Source organism: Rattus norvegicus, chromosome 20 (genome assembly GCF_021556685.1).
Source record: "Rattus norvegicus strain SHRSP/BbbUtx chromosome 20, alternate assembly SHRSP_T2T, whole genome shotgun sequence".
In the NCBI taxonomy this organism is placed as follows: Eukaryota; Metazoa; Chordata; class Mammalia; order Rodentia; family Muridae; genus Rattus; species Rattus norvegicus.
In genome coordinates, this window is record NC_141553.1 from 7,343,111 (window position 1) to 7,370,435 (window position 27,325).

A 27,325-nucleotide genomic window follows, 5' to 3' on the forward strand; every position below is an offset into this window, starting at 1 on the left:
AGGCCACGCCTCTGTGGGTCTGTCTCCCTGGGGCTGTAACCACAGAGACCAGCCAGGAGTAGCTGCCACTTATCACTGGGGAGTGGGTCATTAGGAGGTCGCTTTTTCTTCCTGCTTTCAGTTTGTTTTTGAGATAGGATCTTGTGCCGTGTGGCACTGGCTGAGCTCACCTGCCAAGTGTTGCAATGACAGGCAAATACCCCACCTGTAAGCCCTAGCAACAAGGACATCTCTCTTGACCAACTAGAAGAAACATAGCCTTGAGATTCATTATGAATTCCATTCGAAAACCAGGAAAAGCCAGGTGCGGTGACACTTGCCTGTCATCTGGCTCTTGGGTTACCCTTGGCTATATGCCAAGTTCAATGCCAGCCTGTGCTACACAGGACTCTGTCACTAGATACATAGATACATAGATACAGATAGATACTTATGTAAGATACATATACATCTTTATATGTATCTTGTATATGTGTACCTATATACATATACAAATATGCATATCATTTTACTCTCGAACTTTCTTTCTTTTAAATATGCTTTGGTCAATAAAATAGTTTTGCTGGCAGGCTGGCAGCGGCCCACGTTTGATCCTGGTACTCAGGAGGCAGAGGTAAGCAGATCTCTGTGAGTTCGATGCCAGCCTGGTCTACAGAGTGAGTTCTGGAATAGTCAGGGCTACACAGAAAAACCCTGTCTCAGAGAAAAAAAGGGGGGGGAGGGACAGAAATCTGACATAAATAAAAATGAACTGTACTTTTTCATTCCACTAAATCTGAATAAGTGTACCCATTTAATTATTATCGGTCAACTGGAGGTGCTTAAAGCTACCTCAGTGTGTGTGGGGGGGGAGGGGGTGGCTCCTGCGGTGGAGGAGGGGTTAACGGATGGGCCATCCTATTGGAGCACTGACTTGGAGGGGGGAGGGGAGAATCATTGAGAGTGAGCTCTGTGTTGGTGTCCTTGCTTTTGTGACACTGGGGATGGAACAGGAGGCTCCTTGAATGTTGGCCAGCTGTTTTACCTCTGTCACCAGCCCTTGGCTTTTTTTAAAAATGTGTACTTGTATGTATCCTGTGTGTGTGTGTGTGTGTGTGTGTGTGTGTGTGTGTGTGTGTTTTCCTGTGTGCATGCATGCGTGTGTGTTCATGTGTGCCTGCATGCATGTGTGCATGTGTGTGTATGTGTATGTGTGTGCCTAAGTGTGTGTGCATGCATGTGTATACATGTGTGTATATTTGTGTGTATGCGCGTGCGTTCGGTGCACCTCAGTGTGTGTCAGGGGCCTGTGGAGGGCCAGAGGTTGACAATCTGTGTCTTCCTCAATTGCTCCTCACCTTGCATGATGAGGCAAAGCCTGTCTCTGACTCCCCAGGACTGGGATTACAGCTGGGCCTCACAGGCCTAGAGTTTACAAGGGTTTTGACTCCCACCCCCCTCAAATTTTCAAAGCAAGTTCTCTACCCACTGAGCCACCCGCCCAGCATCACCCACTACTGTTTCTGTTTTTTTTTTTTTTTTTTTTTTTTTTTTTTTGCTTTAAGGCAGGGTCTCTGTGTGGCACAGTCTGGCCTGGGACCATCAGCTTTCCTGCCTCAACTGGGGTTATATAGAAGGGTAACGACATGTCTGTCACTATCTGCCACCATCTCCGTCCCCCAGGCACACACTCTGGGCTTGGGGTTAATGCCAGGAGGAGTCTGAGAGAGCATCCAGGTGAAGCAGTGGGGCACCATGTTTCATAACAGGACCGGATCCTCTCTAAGCCTCCCTCAAGCCTGGGGCCCCTCCTGCAAGAGTCCAGGCCTGAGGGAATCCCAGCACACAGGAAGTGGAGGCAGGAGGGTAAGGAGTTTCAGGGACTAGCGGCCAGCAGGATAGCTCAGCAGGGAAAGGAGATTGTTGGCCAGCATGGTGGTCTGAGTTCAGTCTCCAAGACCTCCAAGGGGGAAGGAGAGAACCTTCACCCATACGTTGCCCTTTGACCTACACTTGCACACGGTGGCATGTGGTGGCACACGTGTACCCACCCTCGCACACAAACACTTACGTGTAAGGAAGGTTTTTTTAGTGTGTTTAAGGAACACAACCCGAATGGCAGGCCACGGCACTGACCTGTGACAACCGGTAAACCACAGACTTGGAGAGAAGCAGGTTACGGTCTCCAAGCATAAATGTCTGTTGATTCAAAGATGCAACACGGGGCTGGGGATTTAGCTCAGTGGTAGAGCGCGTGCCTAGCAAGCGCAAGGCCCTGGGTTCGATCCCCAGCTCCGGAAAAAAAAAAAAAAAAAAGACGGAACACAAGTTGTCCCTCTAAGTTCGGGAGTCAAAGAAGCAGAGACAGAGATGCCCAGCTGAGCCGCACCCCCAGCCACACCCAGTTCTACCATCCTCTTATCTTCCTGAGCACGCCATGCTGTGGTACCTGCCTGCCCACACCCACGCAGAACTAAATTAATTAATTTGTTTTTGAAAGGTCGTAACTTCGGGCTGGAGAGATGGCTCAGTGGTTAAGAGCACCGACTACTCTTCCTGAGGTCCTGAGTTCAAATCCCAGCAACCACATGGTGGCTCATAACCATCTGTAATGAGATCTGATGCCCTCTTCTGGTGTGTCTGAAGGCAGCTACAGTGTACTCATATACAATAAAATAAAATTTTAAAAAAAAAAAAAAAAGAAAGGTCGTAACTTCAGGCAAAGAAGTGCTAACCCAGCCTTGAATGCGCAGGCCTCCAGCAAAGCAGAGAAAAATTGTCTTTCAACAGGGAAGCTACAAAATTCTGTAATTCCAGCGCTCGGGGGTTGGGAGGTGGGGGTAGAGGTAAGCGGGTCAGAAGTCAAGGTCATCCTGGCTACACCGCTAACTTGAAGCCAGGCTGAGCTACATGAAGACCTGTCTCACAGCAACAAAGCCAACCGGTATGGAACCAAGTGGGGTAGGACAGTTAAGAAATGAGACCGATAGCTCAGTGGTAGAGCACTTGCCTAGCAAGCACAAGACCCTGGGTTCGGTCCCCAGCTCTGGAAAAAAAAAAAAAAAAAAAAGAAATGAGACCGAGGGGACTGGAGAGACGGTTGGGCAGTTCACTGTACTGGCTGCTCTTCCAAAAGAATCCAGGTTCAGTTCCGAGCACATACATGATGGTTCACGACCACCTCACAACTCAAGTTCGAGGGCATTCAACACCCTCTCCTCCCCTTCTCGGGCGCCAGAACATGCGTGTGGCACACATAGACACACTCAGGCAAAAGATAACGAAAACAAAAACTAATAAGAAAAAAACTAAGAGAAACCAGTGTCCTCATACTGGTCCCACAAACCACAGTGCCTGGGAGACTTCTGTGTGTTGAAGGGACAGTCTTCGCCCAGCTGTTCACCTGCCCTTCCCCCTCTTAGCCTCATTCCTGCCAGCCACTCAAGCAGGGGTGCCCCAAGGTGAACCCCAACTCGGAATCTTTCTTCTACTTTGCACCAGGCGCCAGGAGGAAGAACGTCAAAAATGATAGTGGGTGGATTTGAACCCAGAGGCAGCCATGGGCAAGCAGGGCTCTGGGCTGGCGGGTTAAGGAGATCCCTTCATGACACAGGTAAGAGCCCAGGTGGAGAGCTGTGCCGTGGATCAGCAGAAAGTGTGTGAGGAGTGAAACCCCATGTACATGCGTGCCCATGTGGTCATGTATGTGTATGCATGCATTTGATGTGTGTGTGTGTGTGTGTGTGTGTGTGTGTGTGTGTGTGTATCTACAGGCCAGAGATGGACATCAAGTGACAATCATTCCCCACTTTTATTTTTGAGACAGAGTCTCTCACTAAACCAAAAGCAAACCGATTGAACGAGGCTGACCAGGCAATGACCTTCCAGGATCCCCACCACCACCACCACTCTTTCCCCAGTATTGGTATAACAGACACACAGCACCACCACGCCTGACTTTTAAAGTGGGTTCTAGGGATCCTACCCACTGAGCCATCTGCCCAGCACTTGTTTTTAGTCCATGACCAACAGGGGTTTCAAGTAGCTCAGGCTGGCCTCAACCTTGCTGTGTAGCCAAGGTTGACCTGGAAAACCCTCTTCCTACAACCCGGAATGACAGGTGTGTGTCACTACACCCAACTCCTGTGTTTATTGATAGATACTGTCTTCCTGGGTGTGTGTGACTAAGCACACAGCACCCCTTCGACTGTCTTCTTCTTGGGGCCCTTCCCAAAGCACTCAGCTTTGCCCAGAGAGCTCCAGGATCCCAGGCTGGCGCTCAGACCTAGTTGGCCTGCTACTTGCTGCTCGGGTGGGAAGGTGTGAAATCCCAGCATTCCATGGGGCAGCCATGACTCAGGCAAAGGAGCTAGGGCAGGGAGAAGGAAATCTGACAGGAGTCGAGGTCCTTCCAAGACTGCTTCCCTCTTGTTCGAGGGAGAGAGCGGCCCTGGAGAGAGGAAGCGATTGAGAGCCCTAGAACCGGAAGTGAGGGCTCCTGACTCCAGGTCAGTGCTCTCTCTCTCTCTCTCTCTTCTGTTCCATGGGGCTCGCAGGAGACAAAAGCCAGAGAAGCATTGCTGGGTGTGCCTGAGAGTTTAAGGGAGTCTCCCTCCCCTGCCTCCCTTTGCCAGCAGTTCACTGTTTATTCTCTGGGGCCTCGTCTGGCGACAAGATCAAGCCCTATTCTCACCTGAGAATGCCAACTCTGAGGTCACAGCCAGTGGATTGTATCTCAGTCATCCTCTGGTCCCCCGCAGCGGGAGTCGTGGCACAAGACGGGCAGCCTCAGATAGGTGTCTTAGAGAAAGAAAGGGCAGGGAGCATCCAGGACCCTCTGGACCCTCTGGCGCCTCTCCAGTAAGCTCTGCTCTCTCCTCTCCAGGCCAGACACAGGGATGGGGGAGGCCCAGAATCTTAACGACCTTGAAAGGGAAGAGGAAAAGAAATCGGCTAACCACAAAAGCCCCACTTCTGCCTGTCCCTGGCAGGATGGCCTTGAGAGTGTTGTTTCTCAAAGTCTTGGCCTTGCTAAAAACCCCCTGCTAAGCTTGGTGAGGGGCTGGAGGAGGGGCTGCCCGTCTCACTAGGGACACACATCACTATGGCAGAGGAGTCATGCTGACCCTCTTCCTCACCCCGCCCCCTTCACTCAAGGCCACTTGTTCTAGTTTCAAGGATGACTCCCACCTCCTTGTTCAAGTCTACCTGTTCCTGTCCACAGGCTGGAGGTATGGCTAACCGGATAGAGGACTTGCCTCGAATGCATGAATATTTGGGCTCTATCCCCAGCACTTTATAAACTGGCCATGGTGGCCCGTGCCTGTAATCCTAGCTCTGAGGTAAACGGAGGCTGCAAGATCAGAAATTCAAAAGTCAATTTTGGCCTGGCAGGGTAGTGCATCACTGAGGGGGCAGAATGCACGAGTTCAAGGCCAGCCAGGACTACACGGAGAAAACGGTCTTTAAAAAAATCGACGACGGGGGTTGGGGATTTAGCTCAGTGGTAGAGCGCTTGCCTAGCAATCGCAAGGCCCTGGGTTCGATCTCCAGCTCCGAAAAAATAGAAAAGGAAAAAAAAAAAATCGACCACAGCCACCACTACTAATCTTGCTGTCTACTCTCCTCTCCAGTAATAGCAGCTCGATTTATTTTTTTTGAACGATGTGTGAGTATTTTTTTTTTTTTTTTGGTTCTTTTTTCCGGAGCTGGGGACCGAACCCAGGGCCTTGCGCTTCCTAGGCAAGCGCTCTACCGCTGAGCCAAATGCCCAGCGATTTATTTTTTTTTAAGGATTTATTTGTTTATTTTTTATTTCATGTGCACTGGTGTTTTGCCTGCATGTATGTCTGAGCGTGAGGGTGTCAAATCTTGGAGGTGCAGACAGGCGTGAGCCACCATGTGGTTGCTGGGAACTGAACTCAGGACCTCCGGAAGAGCAGTCAGTGCTCTTAACTGCTGAACCGCCTCTCCAACCCTGATTTATTTTTAAAAAGGAGGGTTGGGGATTTAGCTCAGTGGTAGAGTGCTTGCCTAGCAAGCGCAAGGTCCTGGGTTCGGTCCCCAGCTCCAAAAAAAAGAAAAGAAGAAAAAAAAAAAAAAGGAAAAATCACTGGGTGACCGTGAGGCAGAGTCAGGTGGGTCTCTGTGAGTTCAAGGTCAGCCTGGTCTACAGATGGAGATCCATTACAAGCAAGGCTGTTACATAGAAAGATCTTACCTCAAAAAAAAAAAATAAATAAAATAAATAAATATATATATAATGGAAAAAATTAACAATTTTTAAAATTTGTTTGTTTTGTTCTGTTTTTTTTTTTTTTTTTTTCTTTCGGAGCTGGGGACCGAACCCAGGGCCTTGCGCTTTCTAGGCAAGCGCTCTACCACTGAGCTAAATCCCCAACCCCTGTTTTTTTTTTTTTTTTTTTTTTTTTTTTGAGACAGGATTTCTTTGTGTAACAGCCTTGCAAGTCCTGGATTGAGTTTGTAGATCAGGCTGGCCTCAACATCACAGAGATCAGCCTGGGTGCTAGGATTAAAGGCGTGTGCCACCCCTGTCCAGCCAAAAATGACGTTTTTATTTGTGCGCTTGTGTGCGTATGTCTGTCATGCACGTGGGTTCCCACCAAGGACGGGAAAGCCTGAGTTCTCTGGGCTTCGGGCCTGGGTACTGGCAACCACACTTAAGTCCTACGGAAAGGAGATACAGACTGCGAGCTACTGAGCCATCCCTTCAGCCCTCTTTTCGTGGCGTGTGTGTGTGTGTGTGTGTGTGTGTGTGTGTGTGTGCTGTGCATACGTGTGCATGTGCACCCACATGAGGGTACAGACTGTACCAGATGCCTCTGCTTATCAATTCGAAACTTTCCTGTTTGAGACAGGATCTCTCTCTGAACACGGTGACCTCAGGTTGGGCTAGGCTGGCTGGCCAGTAATGTCCTGAGGTCCGCCCCGATCCTCCGCTCACACAGTGATCTGAGCTTCCTGGGCTTTCACTGGGCTCTAGGGATTTGAACTCGGGTTCTCTTGCTTTCAGAGTAAGCGCACAGACCTGCCAAGCATCTTCTCGGTCTCAGTTATAATTTACTTACTTGGGTGTGTTAGGGTGGGTGCATGAGTGTGCGTGAGTGTATGTATGTATGTATGTATGTATGTATGTGTGGCATGTGTGAGTGAGTGTGTATGTATGTATGTATGTATGCGTGGCATGTGTGAGTGTGTGGCATGTGTTTGTGAGTACATGCGTGAGTGTATGTGGTGTGTGTGGGTGGTATGTGAGTGTGTGCATGAGTGTGTGAGTCCTGTATGGTGTGTGTTTGTATGGTGTGCATGGGGTTTGAATGTGTGTGAGCGTACTTATGTGTGCTGTGTGTTCATGGGTGTGTGTGTGTGTGTGTGTGTGTGTATGTGTGTGAGAGAGAGAGAGAGAGAGAGTCCTGTGTGAGCATGTGTATGTGCTTTTGTGTGTCTCTGCATCTGATATACAAATCTGAGGAGAACCTTTGGATTCAGTTCTCCCATGCCACCATGTAGGTTCCAGAGACCGACTCAGGCCACTGAGCCAGCCCCAGCAAAATGTAATTTTAAAAAATCTCTGTAAAGGGCTGGGCATGGTGGCTCACACCTTTGATCTTATCACTTAAGAGTCGGGGGCAAGCAAAGCACTATAATTTCAAGGCTAGTCTGAGCTGCACAGCTGCTTTCAGGCCAGCCAGGGCTAGCGAGACCCTATATCAAAAAGCAAACAGAAAAGAACACCTACCATAAAATTAGCCTCTGTGGAAACTCCCAGATGTCCCCTGACAATAACCAAGGGTTCCTTGGGCCTCCAGTTCTCAAAGCTAAGGACCCCGACTCTACACACTATATCCCCTTTGCTCCCCAAATTTATGAGACACAGAGACCAGGAATGAGGTGGAACTTCCCCACCCGTGCAGCCCCCACGCCCGCCACTCCTGGTCCTGAGAATTAACTGCAAAGCAGAGTGCACCGGTTTCCTCTCCCTAGGAGGGGGTTTCCCAGCCGGCCTCCTTGGGCTAGTCTCGGGCTGGGGGGTTAAAGGGGTGGCGCCCAGAGAAAGTCAAGGAGAAAAGTGCCCTTCTCCAATCCCTGCTAAAAATAACCCTGCGCCTCTGAGCCCCCGCCACCCCCCCAGCAGGAAAGGACAGAGTGGTGTTTTGCTTGAGGCCTGGGGGCGAGGGAAGGGGTGGAGGGCCTGCTGAGCCTCTGTGACCCCGGCAGGGCCAGGTGTCCCCCAGTTGCAGCTGGTTCTCTCCGGGTGCCTGGGAGGGGCCCTAGTGTCTGTGTGCCCGGGTGCTGTGGTGATTGGGCCTCCCAGCAGCGAGGGCAGGAAGCAGAAGTCAGGGCACCGGTGGGGAGGGGTCTCTGCCCTACTAACTGCAGCTGGAATAGCCAGAGTCACATGTTCCACGAGGTCCCCACCTCTTCCCTGAAGCACTTGGACCCTGCAGCCCAAACCAGGCTCCGGGAGTTGGGGGCGCTCTCCCCCTGCCCCTCGAAGGCTCTTGGTGCATACCCAGCAGGGGGTGTTCACCTCACCATCCAGGACCCTGTCTGGCTTCTGCTCTACCCAAAGAGATGGGCAGGTCCTCAAGGGCGGGTGTGGTCGAGTGGGCAAGGAATTTCCCTGGAAACGGGAAGTACAAGATGTGTCAGTGTGGGATCCCAACTGAGCAGACAGGGGCGGAGGGGAGCGGGGGAGGGGGAGGGTGAAAGAGGAGAGCGGCCGGGAGGGGAGGAGGATGGGGAGAGATGGAGGGGTGGGGAAGTGGAGGGAAGGGGGGGAGGGAAGGAGTGGAGACCGGAGGGGAGAGGAAAAAAGGGGAAGGAAGAAATGGAGAGGAGGGGAGAGGGAGGAGAAAGGAGGGGGAAGGAAAGAAGGTGCGGGGAGAAGACCCGAGAGGAGGAGGATGGGAGGAGGGGAGAGGGGAGGAAAAAGAAGAGGGGAGGGAAAGGTGAGGAACAAGGAAGGAAAAGGAGAGGTGCGAAGGTGAGGCTTTAATCTGATCCCGTCTCTAAATAAATAAATAAAAATAAAAATAAATAAAATAAAAAAGAGAGAGAGAAAAATAATCTGATCCCGGTCTCTTGTATCTTTGGGTTTTCAGGTCTTTGGGATTGGTCTGCCTTTGACCTCCTCATCCCAAAAGTGACAAAGTTTCCATTTTCCCAGCACTCCTATGTGAAGTGATCTCTCCTAAACCCTATCCCACACCCCAGGGCAAGGCCTGGATGACCCTTATTCCCTTAACTGTCAGATGAGGAAGCAGGTTTAAGATTGTGACCCGTGAGACAGAGCCTGGGGGTGTCAGGGACTGTGTGTTCAGGGCACAATGAGACAAAGTGTCAGAGGCTGGACCTCCTCAGCTAATTCGGGACAGTGGAGTGTTGCTCCTGATACTTGGTAGGAAAAAAAATAAGCGAGTTTATAGTCACAAGTTATGAACGATGGATGGATTTTGAGATGGGGTTTCACTGTGTACCCCTAGCTGTCCAGATACACACTACAGAGACCAGGTTAACCTTGCCCTCACAGAGACCTTGCTTCTGTCTCCTGAGTGCTAGCATGAGGGTGTGGTGTCCTCACACCCAACCTCCAACTGTGATTCTTGGCCAGAGTTCTTCAGCCACTCTGAGCCTCAGTTTTCATCCCTACAAAATGGGTCCCCTAATCTTTCCATTACGTGATATGCTTCATTTCTTGCTATGGGAATGCAAAGCTCCTTCGAGCCTTGGGGGAAGCACCTTGAAGGAAGGTGCTACTTCTTTTGTGGGGGGAGCTGGCCCTCCAGATACCCAGGGGATTGCTGGTTTCCCTGCTGGGCCGGCACACCGTGACTCTCAGCTATCTCCCTGTCCATTTCTCCTGTGCACTTCTGATCCCACATTATCCCTAATTAGTTTCATTTGCCTGCTTGTTTATGGCCCTAACCACCCAGGATGTAAGTTTCTTGAGAGCTGAGCCAGCCTGGGGCAGCACCAGGAGTTTGCTAAGCATCAGATGGATGGCCTCTGAGCTCTCTCGAATGAATGAACAGCCAGGCTTGTCGAGGACATTAGATTTAAGTGACTGATTCTCCCACAGGCCTCCCCGAGCCAAAGGGCAGTAAATGTTCCTTAATAGAGGCCTGCAGAACACTCTGAGCCTGGCCCTCACCCAGCTTGAAGCTCCCTGGGTACAGGGAGCCCGGGAGGCTGTCTGAGCTTCCGGCTGCTCCAGGATAAAGGTCAGCCCTTTGCTGGAACACAAGGTACTGGACCGTCTGGGCCTGCCTGCCTCTGGCCTCATCCCCCCTGGCCTTCTCAACCTGCACTCTGTGTCCAGCCAGACCAAACAGTGCCTGGTGCCTGCCGGAGAGCACAGGACTGCCTCACGCCCAGTGTCCCTTGTACCTGGAACAGCCTGCACTGTGCCACGCCTAGCCAGCTGTCTTCAGACCTGAGGAAAATTAACTTTCTCCAAAGGAGCCCAGCCAGAACCTTCTGCTCTGGCCACACCCAGGTCCCCAAGTTCCCAAGGCCTTAGGATGTGGTTTTCTGCCTTTGCCCACTATCCAGAGGTCTTGAGGAAGAATGAACAGGCAGCATCTATGCCTCTAGGGAAGTGATTGTCAACCTGAGAGGCAAGACCCACTTGGAAGTCAAAGGACACTTTCATAGAGGTCACATATCAGATATCCTGCCTATCAGATATTTGCATTATGATTCATAGCAGTAGAAAAATCAGTTATGAAATAGCAACAAAAAATAATTTTCGGGGGGGGGGGGTTCACCAGAACCTGAAGAACTGTACTAGAAGGTCACTGCGTTAGGAAGGTTGAGAACCACTGCTCCGGGCAAGGCACAAGGCTGTTTGTACACAATAGGTGCTTAATAAAGACAGCTTTTTCAGTCTGGGTCCCAAGACATATGTTAGGTGCTGGATAAGTGCCCTTTGAATTCATAAGCCTGACACTTGCCTAGGGGTACTGGGGGAACCTGGGAGGGATAAAGTTAGTTCTGGGGAAATGGGCTAGCCTTATGACCTGAGTTCAATCCCAGGACCCACATGGTGGACGGAGAGAACCGATTGCCTCTGACTGCCAACGTGCACTTGGTGCATATGTTCACACACACACACACACACACACACACACACACACAAGAATGAATGAACGAAGAAAATGTGATGTTTTACAAAGTAACTACAAACAGCTAGCACTGTTGAAACAGAACTCTGGGTGAGCAAGGATGGGAAAAAGAGGAAGAATGAACTTAGAGGAAGAAAAGGCTGCCCAGAACACAGTGTCCCCCAGAGAGCCACTGAGGACAGGAAGCCAGAAACCAGCACAGAGCAGCCACACATGCCTGCTGTTTGGTCTCTACTCCATCCACTTTGGTAGCAGAGAGCAGCGTGGGCAGGCACTGTGGCGCTGTGACCCTCTCCTCCTCTCCTGGGGTGATAGGGCTCTGTGAAAGGCTGCACATCACCGGATATAGGACATCCTCGAAGTTTCTTCATCTCCCTGCTCTGAAGAACCCTCGTGACAGGAAGCAAGGCACCTTGACCTTGAGTGAACTAACACTCCAGCTTTCCCAAGCAGCAGGGTGGCTGCTGGTCCTCTTCAGAGGAGACTCAGGCTCATGCTGAGTTTGGATAAGCCTATGGGGCAGCCTGGGCTATTGCCTAGATTATTTCCAAAGCCCTGCTGTGGCTAGTGTGAGCTGGGCAAGGTGGCATAATCCCCGTTACCCAGCACTCAGAACACTGAGGCAGGTGAATCAAGTGTTCATGGTCATCCTCAGCTACACAGAGAATTTAAGGCTAGCTTGGGCTAAGTCAGTCCTATCAGCCCATTTGTCTCTGAGTAAGTTGTAACAGGCAGGCCAAATATCCCAAACCGGGGATTATGATGGGGAGGGTTGGGGGGGCTGACACTTCAAATCTACTAGTGGCATCACAGGGACCTTGCAAATAGATTTTAGCCTGTCCCCTGGGACAGTGTCATCAATGGTGTTGGCAATCCCACTGCTTGGGAGGCTGTGACAGGAGGGTCATAAACTCAAGGCCAGCCTGGCATATATAGCAAGATCAGGTCTATAAATGAAACATGGTGTTCCGGTTTGCCGCTTTGCTGGGGACTTCGAGTCCTGGTAATGAGAGGCTGGGGTGGATCTCTGCCTTCCCCAGGCCCCCACCTCTGCCTGTAACCCTGTGGTTGGCGAGGGACATCTGTCAGACTCGAACAGTGTCAATCCCTCTTGTCTAACTGGGTTCAGGTGAGAGATGAAGTGCAAGAAACAAATATAGACAAGTTCAGGAAAGAGAATCGACCTCCAACTCAGAGACGCTGCGGAGAAGGGGGCGGGGCACAGAGACACAGACAGATGGAGACAGAGACAGAGAGACAGTGACAGAGAGAGACAGAGACACAGACAGATGGAGACAGAGACAGACAGAGACAGAGACAGGCAGAGACAGAGACAGAGAGACAGTGACAGAGAGAGACAGAGACACAGACAGATGGAGACAGAGACAGAGAGACAGTGACAGAGAGAGACAGAGACACAGACAGATGGAGACAGAGACAGACAGAGACAGAGAGACAGTGACAGACAGAGACAGAGACAGAGACAGAGAGACAGTGACAGAGAGAGACAGAGACACAGACAGATGGAGACAGAGACAGGCAGAGATAGAGACAGGCAGAGACAGAGACAGAGAGACAGTGACAGAGAGAGACAGAGACACAGACAGATGGAGACAGAGACAGAGAGACAGTGACAGAGAGAGACAGAGACACAGACAGATGGAGACAGAGACAGAGAGACAGTGACAGAGAGAGACAGAGACACAGACAGATGGAGACAGAGACAGGCAGAGATAGAGACAGGCAGAGACAGAGACAGAGAGACAGTGACAGAGAGAGACAGAGACACAGACAGATGGAGACAGAGACAGAGAGACAGTGACAGAGAGAGACAGAGACACAGACAGATGGAGACAGAGACAGACAGAGACAGAGAGACAGTGACAGACAGAGACAGAGACAGAGAGACAGTGACAGAGAGAGACAGAGATGACAGAGACAGAGAGACAGAGAGACAGAGACAGAGAGAGACAGACAGAGACAGAGAGACAGTGACAGAGAGAGACAGAGATAGACAGAGACAGAGAGGCAGAGAGACAGAGACAGAGAGACAGAGACAGAGAAAATATGAACTGGGGGCATCCTGCATTCTTCTGGAGTTTGCCCTCTCCCTCCAAAGTAAACTCCCTGGGCTCCCCCCCACTCCATAGGCTATGAGGACAAGGGACTGAAGACTGGCTCTCTGAGCCAGGGGGACTCAGCTGGGAGGTAAGCAGATGAGAGCGGGTGTGGGACGGCAGGATGACACCACTGCAGAAGTAACATAAATAAGAAACAGCCAGGGTAGAACTGGACAGAAGCCATTTGAAACACACGGTACATTCCGGCCCCGGGGTAACACACTGTACCAAGCTTCCTAAGTGGTGGGAGCACAGCAGAGCAGTGGGAAGGCATCGGAGGAACCTCCTCCTCTCCCAACTCCTCCCTCAGATCTGGCACCACAGAGAAAGCCCCTGTCCCTTTGGTGGCCACAGGAAACCCTACCATAGTTCCTCTCCCAGCTCCAGATAAGGGCGGGTGGGGGATGAAGGTGGGTTAGGGTGGGCTTGGGAGGAGGAGCAGTGGGTGTGCGCGTGGCATGGGGGTGAGCTGCCACCACAGCCCAGGTAACACAGGGGAGGTGGCAAGCATCCTCAGACAGGGACTCAAGAGAGTCACAGCATGAGAGCTGCAAGGGAGGTGACAGAGGAAGTGCCTTGTCCAAGGTCATGCAGCCAGCCAGCAGTTCAGGGGGTGGGACAGAGCTATCCGGAGCTGGGCACTCTTGGGTGTAGGATGTGGGTGTGGCGGACCAGGGAACAGGCAGTGCCCAAGGACTGAGGTGGGGAGCCCACATTCAAGGCTGCCCCACAAAGCTTTGCTTGGCCTTGAGTGGGTGAGGCTTGGGTACTGTCCCCTTTCCAACCTTTCCCTCAGAACTCCCCCTTAAATAGCAGAATTAATACATGTGAAATATTTAGCATGAAGGCTGTTTGGGGCGGATGTCAACTAAAATGAGTCACCTCCACCCCTCCCCTACTTTCCACCCCCGGCACACACACTCATGCTCACACACAAAACCCCAGGGCACAGAACCTCCCGGGAGGTTTCTCAGTCACTGATACACACTTTAGGTGCTGGCCACCTGTTGGTTTGAGTTGCCATTTAACCACACACTGTTTGCCTCTTCAACTTTGACCAGTTAGGCTGGGGTTGGGGGTGTGAACGAAGCCTTAAGAAAAAGTCGGTTTTGGGGGTTGGGGATTTAGCTCAGTGGTAGAGCGCTTGCCTAGGAAGCGCAGGGCCCTGGGTTCGGTCCCCAGCTCCGAAAACAAGAACCAAAAAAAAAAAAAAGAAAGAAAGAAAGAAAAAGTCGGTTTTGTTTCTGCTTCAAGGGCCTTCTAGTCTGGTTAGAACTGGCTGAGTAAACAGATAGCTAGAACAGGGGACAGGTCCCAGGCCCCAGCTTCGGGGGTGCGGTGGGGGGGAGCTGTAAATGAAGTTGGGTGTGGGGAGGAGAGGGGGTGCAGGTTTACTTGGTGCTTCCTGCCTGGGGCAGGAGGGATAAGGAGACAGAGGAGACCCTGACAGACACTGCACAGAAATGGGAAGGTATGGGAAGGAGAGAGAAGATGGGGACCTTAGAAATTATGTCTGAGTCTGCAGAGAGGGCTGGCTCAAGGGTTAAGAGCGACTGCTGCTCTCTCAGAGGACCTGAGTTTGATTCCCAGCGCCCACACTAGGTGACTGACCACTACCTGTAACCCCAGGTCCTGGGGATTTGATGCCCTCTTCTGGACTCCGCTACTCCAGTTTGTGTGTGTGTGTGTGTGTGTGTGTGTGTGTGTGTGTGTGTGTGTGTGTGTTTCTCTCTCTCTCTCACACACACACACATACACACACGCACATACACACACGCACACGCACGCACGCACAAATCAAAAATCAAATAGATATTAAAAAAGAAAGTATGTCTCACTTTTCATGACATCCTTAGCGGGACCACCCCAGAGCGTTCCATGTGTAGACGCTCAGGCTCGACACAGTCCTCTCTTTGGAGAGGAGCCAGCACTTGGTGTTGTCTTTGCAGATCGAGCTGAGAGAAATAAATGATGGATCTCAGTCACACGCCAGTGTTAGGGCTGGACAACAGGCAGCGCCTTTGGGGTCCTCTTGCGCCGCCCTGCCCTGGCTCTACCACTCCCACTCGGCGCTCCCTCCTCTCAGCATCCTGCCAGGGGTTTCCCAAGCTTTCCAAAAAGGCTGGGCTTGCTTGCGGGCTCCGGGAATCCCTGGAGTCTCCGTGCTCCCGAAGTCTGTGCCGGATCAAGGGTGGGGGGTGAGAAAAGGGGAGGATGCTTGATTTGGTCCCCTCAAAGCGGGCTTCTGTTGTCACGTGACCACATTCCAGGTCTCCCAAGTCTGGGTCTGGTGTGCTTCCAACTGTCCTTCTGCAGCACCAGGACTAAGCGTTTGTGTGGAGGGAGGGTGGGGGCTCTCAACACCTGCCCCAGCCCCCAACTGTCTTCATATTCTATAAACCCCGGGGTAGGGGATGCACCTAGCCAGGGAACCTGGAGAGGCGTAGGTGCTCCGAGGCTGGTGAGTGCTCAGGGATGCTGGGGCCCACCCTACTGGGGTGCCTTCTCAGAGTCTCCGCGGCCACGGGAGGCTGCGCCACAGCGCAAGCCGCGAGCACAAACAGGGCGAGGAGGCTGGTGTGAGCGCCTGGGCCGGCTGCCAGCGCGCTGGGGCTGGAACACAATGTCCCGGGCGAGAGCGGGCGGGCGGGCGGGCGGGCGAGCGCGAGCGAGAACAGCCTGACTCAGCAGCTGGGTAAGTGGGTGTGCTCGCCCGCTCCCCAGATCAACCGCTCCTGCAGCCTGCGGTCAGCAGCCGGCTCCGCGCGGGGAGGGAGGGCGCGGCGCTGCAAGACCTCCACACGGTTGGGTACGAGGCCTCCTCGTCCCTCCAAGAAGCCATCTTCGGACCCTCCAGGCAGGAGCACAGTAGGCTCAGCCCACCTGGACCCAAAGTACCCTCCTCATTGCACCCACACATGGGGAGGACCACGGAGATGCCCGCTCCAGGTTCCGTGGTCCCTCCAAGCACCACCCACTCTGGGACGCCTCTGGAGGTCGCAAGAGTGGCTTGTGACTGTTAGTTGCAGGGAAAGCGGTTTGCTCTGGGGTTTGGTGGGGAAGGGTACCTAGGAAGAGCATCCTAGAAGAATTAAGAGGGAGTTCTGCCCTGTCCTCGTCTGACCCAGAGTGTTTTATCTCTTCCGGTCCCCCTCCTTTCAAAACCACTGGGGCCCTGAAGATTTCCTCCCGGGAGGGAGGGAGAAGCAGGTGGCGTGGTCCTCTGAAGCCTGAGAGTCTACTTTTTCTGTTGTCCCCACCCTCCCACCTGAAGCCACAGCAAAGGCCCAAGAAGCTGGCCACCCAGACACAAAATTCCTCCTTCGCGCTTGCTGACTCTTGTGGTATGGTGGGGCCATTGACAATATGGCAGAAGGCCAGAGTAGGGTGGTTCCTAGGGCCGTTCAGTGCTCTAGCCTCCAGGGGTGTCTTCAAGGTACCCCGAGGGACACCATGTGCCTGGAGAGTGCCCGGCTGGCAGGGAGGGGCCCTGTTCTCTGCTGGGAAAGGTTTTGGCAGACAGCAGAGGCCTGGGTTCCAGGCCCTTCCAGGCTGAAGTTTAGGGGAGGGACCCTAGGCTGCTGAAGTATCTCACCTGGGCCTAGTGTCCCCAGGCCATGTGGTTACACCATCTGTTGGCTGTATAGCCAAAGGTGAAGGCCAACATAGGCCCAGGCTAGGGACCACCTTTCCACACGAGACACGTCCCACACATGCAGTCACCCAGCCGGCACTCACCAAATCCTCCGGGTGAAGACAACTGGGTCCCCTTACACCCCAACCAATAGATCCAAACTACAACCCACGGGTCTGTCCCATGTTTGCTGGCGTCAGTGAAACTCTGACCTGGACACGCGCAGAAGGCAGCGAGCTGACTCGTCCCTCTCCATCTCTGGTTCCCTAATGATCATTTCCTTCCCAAGCCCTACAAGTGACTGACTTTTTTTTTTTTTTCTTCTTTTTTTTTTTTCGGAGCTGGGGACCGAACCCAGGGCCTTGTGCTTGCTAGGCAAGTGCTCTACCACTGAGCTAAATCCCCACCCCCCCTTTTTTTTAATAAGATTCATTTATTTTATATATATAAGTACACTGTAGCTGTCTTCAGACACACCAGAAGAGGGCATCGGATCTCTTTACAGATGGTTGTGAGCCACCATGTGGTTGCTGGGAATTGAACTCAGGACCTCTGGAAGAGCAGTCGGGGCTCTTAACCACTGAGCCATCTCTCTAGCCCCCAAGTAACTGACTTTAACTGGCCACGTACCTAACCCAAGCACATCCCCATTGCCCACTGAGGCCCAATCCCCCAAACTCCCTAAGTTTTAGGGGCCCTTGGATTAAATCAAGGGTCTTACCGTACTAGGCAGGCACTTTGCCACTGAGTGAAATCTTTACCCCAGTTGGTTAATTTTAATTTTTAAAAATTAAATTACTGGGTGTTCCTAGCCTCCACGGCTAACATTGGCACCGCCTCTCACTTGCCAAAGGAGAAGGGGAACAAGCGAAGAGGTGCCCTTATCATGGTTCATACAGAGAAGACTGCCTGCAAATTCCCCTGTGTTAAAGCCCCCAGGACACAGCTGGGTACAAAAGCGGCTCCCAAGAGTGCGCCCTCTACTGGAGGGGTGAGGAACCTCATCGTTACAGATCTGGTGTGGCACTCTGAAATCTGGTGCTGTGAAGGAAGCAAGGGAAACCTATCTGGTTGGCTTTTTTTTTTTTTTTTTTTTTTTAAGACACCAACCTGTGTGCTATTCATGTCAAACGTGCAACAATTGTGCCAAAAGACAGACAGGTAGTGTGTCTACACGGAGGGCATGCTAATGAGTCCACTCTGAGGGGAAACATTTCATTCTCGAATACTTTTTTTTTCCTCTTCTTTATCAGTAGTTTTAGACATTTTCCCCATGGGGGTCAAAGGCTACCTAAGTATATGATTGCAGGTGGAAAGACGGGACAAAATCAGGTGTTGGTAGGGTCTGCACTCTTAACCTGTGTGGATTTTAATGTTAACGCAGGCAAAATGTTTCAGCGAACACATTTCCACAGTTCAACCTTATGGCAATGACAAACAAACTCACCTGTCAAAAGTTTCTGGACAAGAAAAAAATTAAATAAATTACTGAGTTGTGTATGGTGGCTCAAGCCTTTAATCCCAGCACTGGGGCAGCAGAGGCAGGTGGATCTCTGAGTTGGAGGCCAGCCTGGTCTACAGAGTGAGTTCCAGGATGGCCAGGGCTACACAGAGAAACCCTGTCGCAAAACAACAACAATAAAATGTTTTGTTTTTTTTTTTTAGTTCTTTTTTTCGGAGCTGGGGACCGAACCCAGGGCCTTGCGCTTCCTAGGTAAGCGCTCTACCACTGAGCTAAATCCCCAGCCCCAATAAAATGGTTTTTTTGTTGTTTTTTTTTTTTTTTTTTTTTTTTTTTGGAGCTGGGGACCGAACCCAGGGCCTTGTCCCCAAAATGTTTTAATTACCATGTTTTCACCCCGTGAGTCCCAGGGATCAAACCCAGGGTCATCAGGCTTGGTGGCAAGTGTCCTTACTATTGAGACAGCTCCTCTTCCTGGTTCCAGTTGGTTACCTGGTTACTGTTCTCTCGTCTATCAGCGGCCTATATTGGATCTGTCACCAAACACCAGATTCTCCACTTTGGCTGCATTTGTTCTAGTTTTTTCATTACTTTTCCCAGTCCCTTCTCTCCAGCCCCATAAATCCCACCTTTGGCCCAAACGGTCGTGCTTTCTAACTCGGGCTTTTCCTGGCTCCTACACACCCTTCTGGAATAATCTCTCCCAAACACCATTTACTGTGTATGTTATCACCTTCAGCCAAACACCCTGGGTACATTGGGTACTACCCTGTATTCCCAGAGCAGAGGCCAGGGTTTCATCCATGTCATTTCCAGCCCACAGGACTGAGCACACTGTGATCCCAACTTTATACCTGCTCCTGTCCTACCTGGGAATGCACCTTCCACAGGAAAAGCTCTGACAATCTCAAACCCTGTGAGAGGACATCAGATGTTCTCAAGTGAGCCAGCTGCCCATTTGATCCTACACTCCACTCACCGTCCTCTCTCTCCTCAGTTGGTACGCCCATTCCCACCCAGCCTAGCCATTGCTGATGCTCTCCCAGATCCTATTCTTTAAACACATACCCATTTAGTGAGTGAGGAGGCAGGGGTGCAATGGCCGGAGGTGGCAGTCACAAAACTTAGGAACCAATTCTCTCTTTTTGCTGTGTGGGTCCCCAGGATATCAGACTTAGCCGAAAGCACCTTTACCCACTGGAACCTTCTTGCTGGCCCTCAGGCCCTATTTTTCATTTATCCAGACTCCTCCTCAGAGATTGGAGGAAGGAGACTGCTGACATCCAAGTTACCCTCAGGGAGTCTGTGCTAAATTGCAAACCCTTGGGGGCATGGAGTGAAAGGTGAGCCCCTGCTTCTGTGAGACTTGGACCAGGGCAGAAGACACAGAGGAGGGGCCTGTGCACATGACTAAATTGTTAACAATGCTGGCCAAACATGGAGGAGGCCCTGGGTCCTTCCACCCATGGGTGGGAGGGAGGTACACACGTGTAATCCCAGCATTCTGGAGAGAGAGGCGGGAAGATCAGATGTTTAAGGCTATCCTCTGATACATAGAGAATCTGAGGTCAGCCTGGGCTAGAAATCCTGTCCAAAAAAAGCCTGTCTCTATGGCTGAGTCACTAGTTAGGTTCTTTGCACTAACAGTCTCTCTCACACATTGTGATCCCAGCTTTGCACCCCCTCCTGACTTACCTGGGAATGCACCTTCCGCAATCTCAAACCCTATTTTGATCCTTTTAAAACAGCTTTCAACCTGTCCTAGGTTTTATTGCTTAATTATGTCCTGTGGTATCTTCACCCTCATTTCCCTGTAGGCTGTAAACTCCTTCGTGACAGGCTTAGGGGCAGGATTGTCCTTCCTTTCATACCATGGAATTAGTCGAAGCAGGAAGCCAGAGATGGATACTCAGACCCATAGGTTTGGGTCCCAATCTGGTTCCAACACTTAGCTACTGGGCTTGGGGTCCTCTCTGACCGCTCAGACTCGGTTCCTAGGCAGCAAAAGTTGCTAGAACTATTAAGGGCAAAGGTCACAAGACCTAAAGTACTGGGAGTGAGCTGGTACGTAGTGAGCATGGCACAGTTTGTCCTTCTTCCCTGAATGGCTGGGACCTTCCATGAATTAGAGAACCAAGTCTTCCCTGATTAATGCTTATTCTGGGGTACTTGACAAGAGAAGAGAGACACTGAGTAATTACAGAGACAGCTCAGTGGATAAAGGCGCCCGCCAAGCTTGACACAAGAGTTGGATCCCCTCCCCTCGGGGGTCCCACAAAGTACAAGGAGAACTAACTCCTATAAATGACCTGCCCTCAAATCTCCAGATGCACGTTTTGGCACATGAGCCCCAGCCCCCCACAATAAATGTAATAAAAAGACATTACGGGGCTGGGGATTTAGCTCAGTGGTAGAGCGCTTACCTAGGAAGCGCAAGGCCCTGGGTTCGGTCCCCAGCTCCGAAAAAAAAGAACCAAAAAAAAAAAGACATTACATACATCCCAGGATCATATCCTGGGTGCATGGCCACTCCACCTGGATTGGTGACAACCTGTGAGCCGCGGGCTTGGAGAGAGCTAAACAGTCCCTAAGAATGGCGCCAAGCATAAACATTTGTTGAATCAAAATATCGAATACAAGTTGTCCCTCTCTCACTTTCTCCAACACCAAGCGAGTCAAAAAAAAAAAAAAAAAAAAAAAAAAAAAGCAAAGATAGAAACGTCCCACCCTGTGGAGCCCCCAGTCCTGCCGCACCCTGTCCTGGAGCCCTAGTCAGCTTGTAGTCCCCGAAGTCCGCTTGTCTTCAGCCCCGCCTCTGATTGCCTTGGAAACTGTGACGTTAGGGGGTGTGGCCTCTCTCCATCCTCTCTAACGGCTGGAGCCGCGCCTTAGCACAACCTGGAGGGGGAAGATGAGGTTAAAGTTGCTGGGTCCTCCCCCGCTCCTTAGGCAGTAGATAACTACGCACACAGGTCTGCGCCCACGAGAGAGCGCGCGTTGCGCTTGCTCTTGGCAATTTAGCCTAAGATCGCGAGAGAGCGGGCGTAGGTCCCCGGGAACCTTCCCTGGCGATCTAGGGGGGTCTGGAGACTGCAGGTTTGGGTCCCCGGAAGACCACTACACCCTCCACCCTCGACGCTGTCCGGGAGGGCGCAGGCCTGCGCCTACGCAGGCTCTCCAGACTCGCTGCGCGCCCTGGGCGTGGGCGGGAAAGGGTTAAGCAAGGTGCCAGCGCGGGGCGCGGCGCGTGTGGAGGAGGGGAGCGGGGAAGAAAGTGAGAGCGGGGGCGGGGGGACCCGAGCGAAAGAACATCCTGTGCCGCCGCCGGATGCGAGAGGCGGGGGCGCGGGGGAGGCAGAGCGATGCGCTCCGCCCCGCGCTCCTCCTCCCGGGCGCTGACCGCTCCCGCGCTTCTTACGGCTTCTCCTGGTCCCCACGCCTTCGCGGGTCATGAGCTGGCCAGAGGGGCCCCTCGGCTCGAGTTCCCCGGCTGGGGTAAGCGCGGGGAGTGTGGGATCCGCTGTGAGGAATGGGAGCCACCCCTACCCCACCCCCCAAAGCCTTTTCCGCTGAACCCTGATGGCGAGCTGTCCCCTGTGCAGCGCTAGGATCCGCACCTTCTCTGGGCCAGTCCAGCTGGCTGTACTTTCAGGAACGACCCAGAAAAGCTGATTGTGGAATTCGACAATCCTCACACTCCTGGGATTAGAACCGGAATCGGTCGGACCGCAAAGGCTTTTCAATGGGGCTAGCGAAGACACAAAAACCCTTAGTAGATAAGGCTCCCAGGAGAGGCCTCTCGGAAGTCAAAATGGGCGCTTGCCGAGTTCGATACCCAGGTCGCACCAAGTGAAAGGCGAGAGCTACCGATTTACATAAATTGCCCTCAGACCCCCAAACACTACCTTGGCACTTCCAAGCTTGGGAGAGCCAGGTACTGTGGCTTTAAACCCAGCACTCAGCAGGCGGAGGCGGGAAAATCTCTAGTTGAGCTGAGCTCTTTGACTACTACATAGACTGTCTCAAAAAAAAAAAAAAAGTTAAAAAATCGGGAGGGGGGAGGAGCTATGTAGGCAATGTTCTTTACCTGATCCAATCAGAAAAGGCAGGGCCTTGCTAGCAGATGTAGTGGCGCTATTAATGTCATGATATGAAATGATGACCTTGAACTTCTGACCCCACCACCATCTCTACCTCCGGAGAGTGCTGGGGTTCATAGAAGTGCAGCATAGCCCTGTGTATATGAGACCGCCCCCCAACAGCGCCTGGAGCCCCAAGGACGCTGAAACACTCAGGGCCCCACGCTTGGGTGAGGAGAATGGGGAAGTGGCTTTGAAGTTCCAGCTCAGCAAAGTAGGCTCACGGTGGTTTGTCCTAGCGGAGGCATGGAAGACAGGTTTGCCGCCCTCACCGTGACCAGTCGGTGTGCCATGCACGGGATCAGCCTCCACAGACAACTCCATGCAGTAGGTCTCGGTCCCTTCCCACAGTGTCGTGGAACACAGAAATCAGAACCAGGTGGCTGAACTGGCTGAGTCACGGCCGTGTGCCCAGCACCCATGTTGCCACCCCCAAAACTGACCTGCAAGGAACACTTGGATGATACCCACCCCAAAAGTTAAAAAGCTACCACCGGGTGGGGGCTGGGTCAGGCTGTAACTTTGTTGGTAAGGTCCTTGCTTGTTTGTGGCAAGCCCTGAATTCAATTTCCAGCCCTAATAAAGGAGACGCGATGGACTCTGGAATCCTAGCAACTCAGATGGTGGAGGTAAGTAAGCAGAGTTTGAGGCCAGCCTAAGCTACCTGTCTCAAAAGCTGATATGAGGTGTACTGTCAGGTTTTGTGTGTCAACTTGACACAAGCTGGAGTTATCATGGAGAAAGGAACTTCCGTTGAGGAAATGCCCCCATGAGACCCAGCTGTAAGGCATTTTCTCGATTAGTGATCAAGAGTGGAAGGGCCCAGCCCATTGTGGGTGGTGCTGTCCCTAGGCAGGTGGTCCTGGGTTCTATAAGAGAGCAGGCTGAGCAATCCAGGGGGAGCAAGCCGGTAAGTAACATCCCTCCATGGCCTCTGCATCAGCTCCTGTCTCCAGGTTCCTGCCCTGCTTGACTTCCTGTCCTGACTTCCTTTGGTGATGAACAGCCATGTGGAATAAACCCTTTCCTCCACAACTTACTTTTTTTTAAAAAGATTTATTTATTTATTTATTTATTTATTTATTTATTTATTTATTTGGTTCTTTTTTTTCGGAGCTGGGGACCGAACCCAGGGCCTTGCGCTTCCTAGGTAAGCGCTCTACCACTGAGCTAAATCCCCAGCCCAGATTTATTTATTTATTTATATGTGAGTACACTGTTGCTGTCCTCAGACACACCAGAAGAGGGCATCAGATCTCATTACAGATGGTTGTGAGCCACCGTGTGGTTGCTGGGAATTGAACTCAGGACCTCTGGAAGAACAGTCAGTGCTCTTAACCACTGAGCCATCTCTCCAGCCCCCCAACTTGCTTCTTGGTCATGATGTTTGTGCAGGAAGAGAAACCCTGACTAAGACAGGTGGCCAGAGAGTTGATTCCGCCACTCCGAGAACATGTGCTGTTCTTGCAGAGGACTCGGGTTTGAATCCTAGCACCCACAGGGCGACTCTCAACTGTAACTCCAGTCCCTGGGGATCCAATGCCTCCTGCTGACTTCTCCCAGCACCAGGACACATGTGCTGTACATGCCTGACTGGGTGGCATAACCTGTCACCCCAGCCACTCAGGAGGCTGAGGGACAGGATTTGCTTGGACATGTGATGCAGACACCACATTCACACCTGGCCCCCCCAAAGCCAACAATGAAGCAGCTGATAAGGCTTGGTATCATAGCAGAAGACCCCAGATCTGACCTATAGTACTATAGGGAAAAAAGCTATGAGCTCAGGAACATGTCACCCTGGGGGCCAATCACCCTGGTTCCCTCTGAATTGTTCGAGGGCAGATCCAGAAGAACTGGGCTAAGAAGTATCAGGAGGGATCTAGCGGCAGACGAACAGAGAAGAGTCTTTAGAGTCCTTTTGTTTGTCTCAGTTTTTTGAGACAGGGTTTCCCTATGTAGCCCTGGCTGTCCTGGAACTTGCTCTGTAGACCAGGCTAGCCTTGAACTCAGAGATCCTCCTGCCTTTGCCTCCCAAATGCCAGGGTTACAGGCCGGCACCGCCATTGCCTGGCTCTCTTTAGTGTTTAAAGAGCAGAAGTAGGCACACTAGTTAAAGCACACTAAAACTCAGTCCCCAGAACCCAGGTTAAGTCCCAGGTGGGTGCGGTGACCCACTTGTAAATCTAGCCACTGAAGGCAGAGATGGAATTCCCAGAGTAAGCTTGTTAGCAAAACTAGCTGGGCTGGAGAGATGGCTCAGTGGTTAGAGCACTGACTGCTCTTCCAGAGGTCCTGAGTTCAATTCCCAGCGACCACATGGTGGCTCACAGCCATCTGGAATGGGATCCGATGCCCTTTCTGGTGAGTCTGAAGACAGCTACAGTGTACTCACTATCAGAACAAAAACAAAACAAAACAAAACAAAAAACCCTAGCCTTTATCCAAATGCCTACCTTAATGAGTGAGGCAGGGGATTGATGGTGTGGTGGCCAGCCTTCCACACCTGGGAAGAAGGATGTCCAGGTAAACAACTGTCTGCATCAGATTGGCCCGTGTCTGAGCATTTTCTTGATTGCCAATTGAGGTGCCATTCCTAAGCAGGAGGGGTTGGGCTGTGTAAAAATGGTCAGCTGACCACGAGCCAAAAGAACAAGCTAGGAAAAGACATTCCCTGGTTTCAGCTTCAGTCCCTCCCTTGACTTCCCTAAGTGTCAGACTGAGACAAGGAAGTGAGAGGCAAACACCCTCTCCCCACCAAGTTGGTTCTGGTCACAGTGTTTTATCACAACAAACTGGAGGGCAGAAAGATTGTTCAAGTCGACCTTGATCCTCCGCTTGTGTGCGTGCATACGTACGTGTGCATGTACTCTGACACAAGTGGGCCCATTAACACACACCACAGACACCAGAAAACAAAAATAAAAAAAGAACCGTGACGTTCGCAGAATCATCTCGGCTGGGGTCAGAAAGGGTAGGAAGGCTGGGTGAGAAGGCAGAGGCAGAGACCAGCTAAAATGGGCTCTTCTAGCCTAGCTCTTCCAGGAGGGCGGCTTACGGCCCCAGTCCACACCAGAGGCTGGGACAAGGGAAGGTTCCAGACACCTCTGGAGTTCAGAATAGAAAACCTAGACCCCCCCTCAGCCCCAGGCAACTCTGCTCTTTCTTCCCTTCAGGGTCACGTTAGGCTCTTTGCACTTTAAGACTGACAACATGACCTAAAGACCTACCAAGTGCAGGCTCCCATGCTGGATGCTGCTAAGAAAGACAGGCCCCAGCCTTTAGACTTCCTCCAGGAGGCTACAGACTCCAGAGCTGCAATTGGAAACTAGACGGGACAGCAGAACTGTCTAAGGTGTCCACCCGTTCTTTTCAAACTCGGGTGGGCAGAGGGATCGATGAGTGAGGAACAGTCTGTCACTCGTGTGGGAATCCAACACAAAGTTATGGATTCTGAAAGCTGACTGTGAGCTTCCCCCAAGCTGTCCTCAGGAAAGACACCCAAAGGCCCAGGCCCAGAAGTGGGCCTCTGCTGCCCTCTAGTGGAATAAAGTGGAAATTGGCACCCGCTGGCCCCCTCAAACCTGGCTCAAAGAAAAAGGAACAGGAGAATGGTCAAAATACACAGCACACAGGTACTAAGAGGTCTTAGTGAAACTCCTCAGTTTGAACAGTAAATGTGTATGCTGATTAAAAATAAAACAGGAAGGCGGCAGTGCACACCTTTAATCTTAGCACTGGGGCAGTCTGGTCTACAAAGCGAGTTCTAGGACAGCCAGAGCTACACAGAGAAACCCTGTCTCAAAGAACAAACAAATAAACCAACAGGCAAAAGCCAGACACAATAGTGTAATCTGAACACTGATCCCCTTGAATCAAGTCAGTGAGCCCAGGTTCAATGAGAGTTCTTGTCTAGGGAAGCCTAGAGAGATTCTCAGCAGTTAGGAGTGCATGCTGCTCTTGAAGAGGACCTGGGTTCAATTCCCAGCACACACATCTTTCTGGCAGAAATGCTCACAAACCTACACACATATATAAACACAGGCACACAAGGTAATAACAATGCAGTAAGAGGGAGCTGGAGGGATGGCTCAGTGGTCAATCCTGAGCAGGAAAACCCGCCAATCCCTGAGCTCACTCAAGCTCAGGCATTGAAATCCCACCAATCCTCACCCTGGAAATCTCCCAGGGGAAATCGCCCCACCCCAACCCCAACCCCGCTGGGCAAGAAATCTTTTATAAACTTTGCCACCTACTCAGTTCTTAGCTGCTTCTCACTGGAGCAGAGACAGCCACCCTCCCAACGGATCTCTTGTGTAAGATTTGTTATGCAAATGTTGACCTCGTGGCATTCCCTGGCTCCCAATTGCCAGGATACCAATTTGTGAGGAGCAAAGCTGTAACATTTTCACAAGAGCAGAGCTTTGTCTGGGTATACTCCCCCCCCCCCCCCCACCGAGCAGAACTGTAACACTTGATAACCCTTCCCTAGGGGAAGCCTTTTCCTTCTGAACTGCCAACACTTAGACCCACAGCAAAACAGGAGCTGGTCATGGTGATGCACACCAATAACCCACCGTCACTAGGGAGGTCAAGGCAGGAAGACCAATCAGTATAATAAGAGCCTGAACTAGGTGATATTTCCCTTCAAAAATAAAAGAGGGGGTTGGGGATTTAACTCAGTGGTAGAGCGCTTGCCTAGCAAGCCCAAGGCCCTGGGTTCGGTCCCCAGCTCCGAAAAAAAGAAAAGAAAAAAAAAATAATAAAAGAGAGGAGATAGAGGGCTCCTCGAAGTTAAATGCCCTTGCTCTTCCAGATGACCCTAGGTCGGTTACCCGCAGAGC

The 27,325-nt window shown here is 51.7% G+C and overlaps 1 protein-coding gene and 1 long non-coding RNA gene across 3 annotated transcripts in view; one reads left to right on the forward strand and one right to left on the reverse strand.

Moving 5' to 3' along the window:
* Nucleotides 1–17,089, reverse strand: part of Fkbp5 (FKBP prolyl isomerase 5) — a 120,266-nt gene extending 103,177 nt beyond the window's left edge. Inside the window, exons 1-3 of one of the 2 annotated variants that reach the window (XM_087597651.1) lie at nucleotides 16,985–17,089; nucleotides 15,085–15,201; nucleotides 4,673–4,904 (exon numbers count right to left, since the gene is read on the reverse strand). The gene's annotated coding sequence lies outside the window, so the exon portion shown is untranslated. Of the gene's footprint in view, nucleotides 1–4,672; nucleotides 4,905–15,084; nucleotides 15,244–16,984 lie in introns of those variants that run through there. The other variant, XM_087597652.1, reaches the window with a different exon arrangement.
* A 4,638-nt stretch (nucleotides 17,090–21,727) lies between these two features.
* LOC147998553 (uncharacterized) lies at nucleotides 21,728–23,516 on the forward strand. The gene is made up of 2 exons (XR_015645620.1): nucleotides 21,728–21,837; nucleotides 23,056–23,516. It is a non-coding gene; the product is annotated as an uncharacterized LOC147998553 (long non-coding RNA).
* Nucleotides 23,517–27,325: the final 3,809 nt, after the last annotated feature.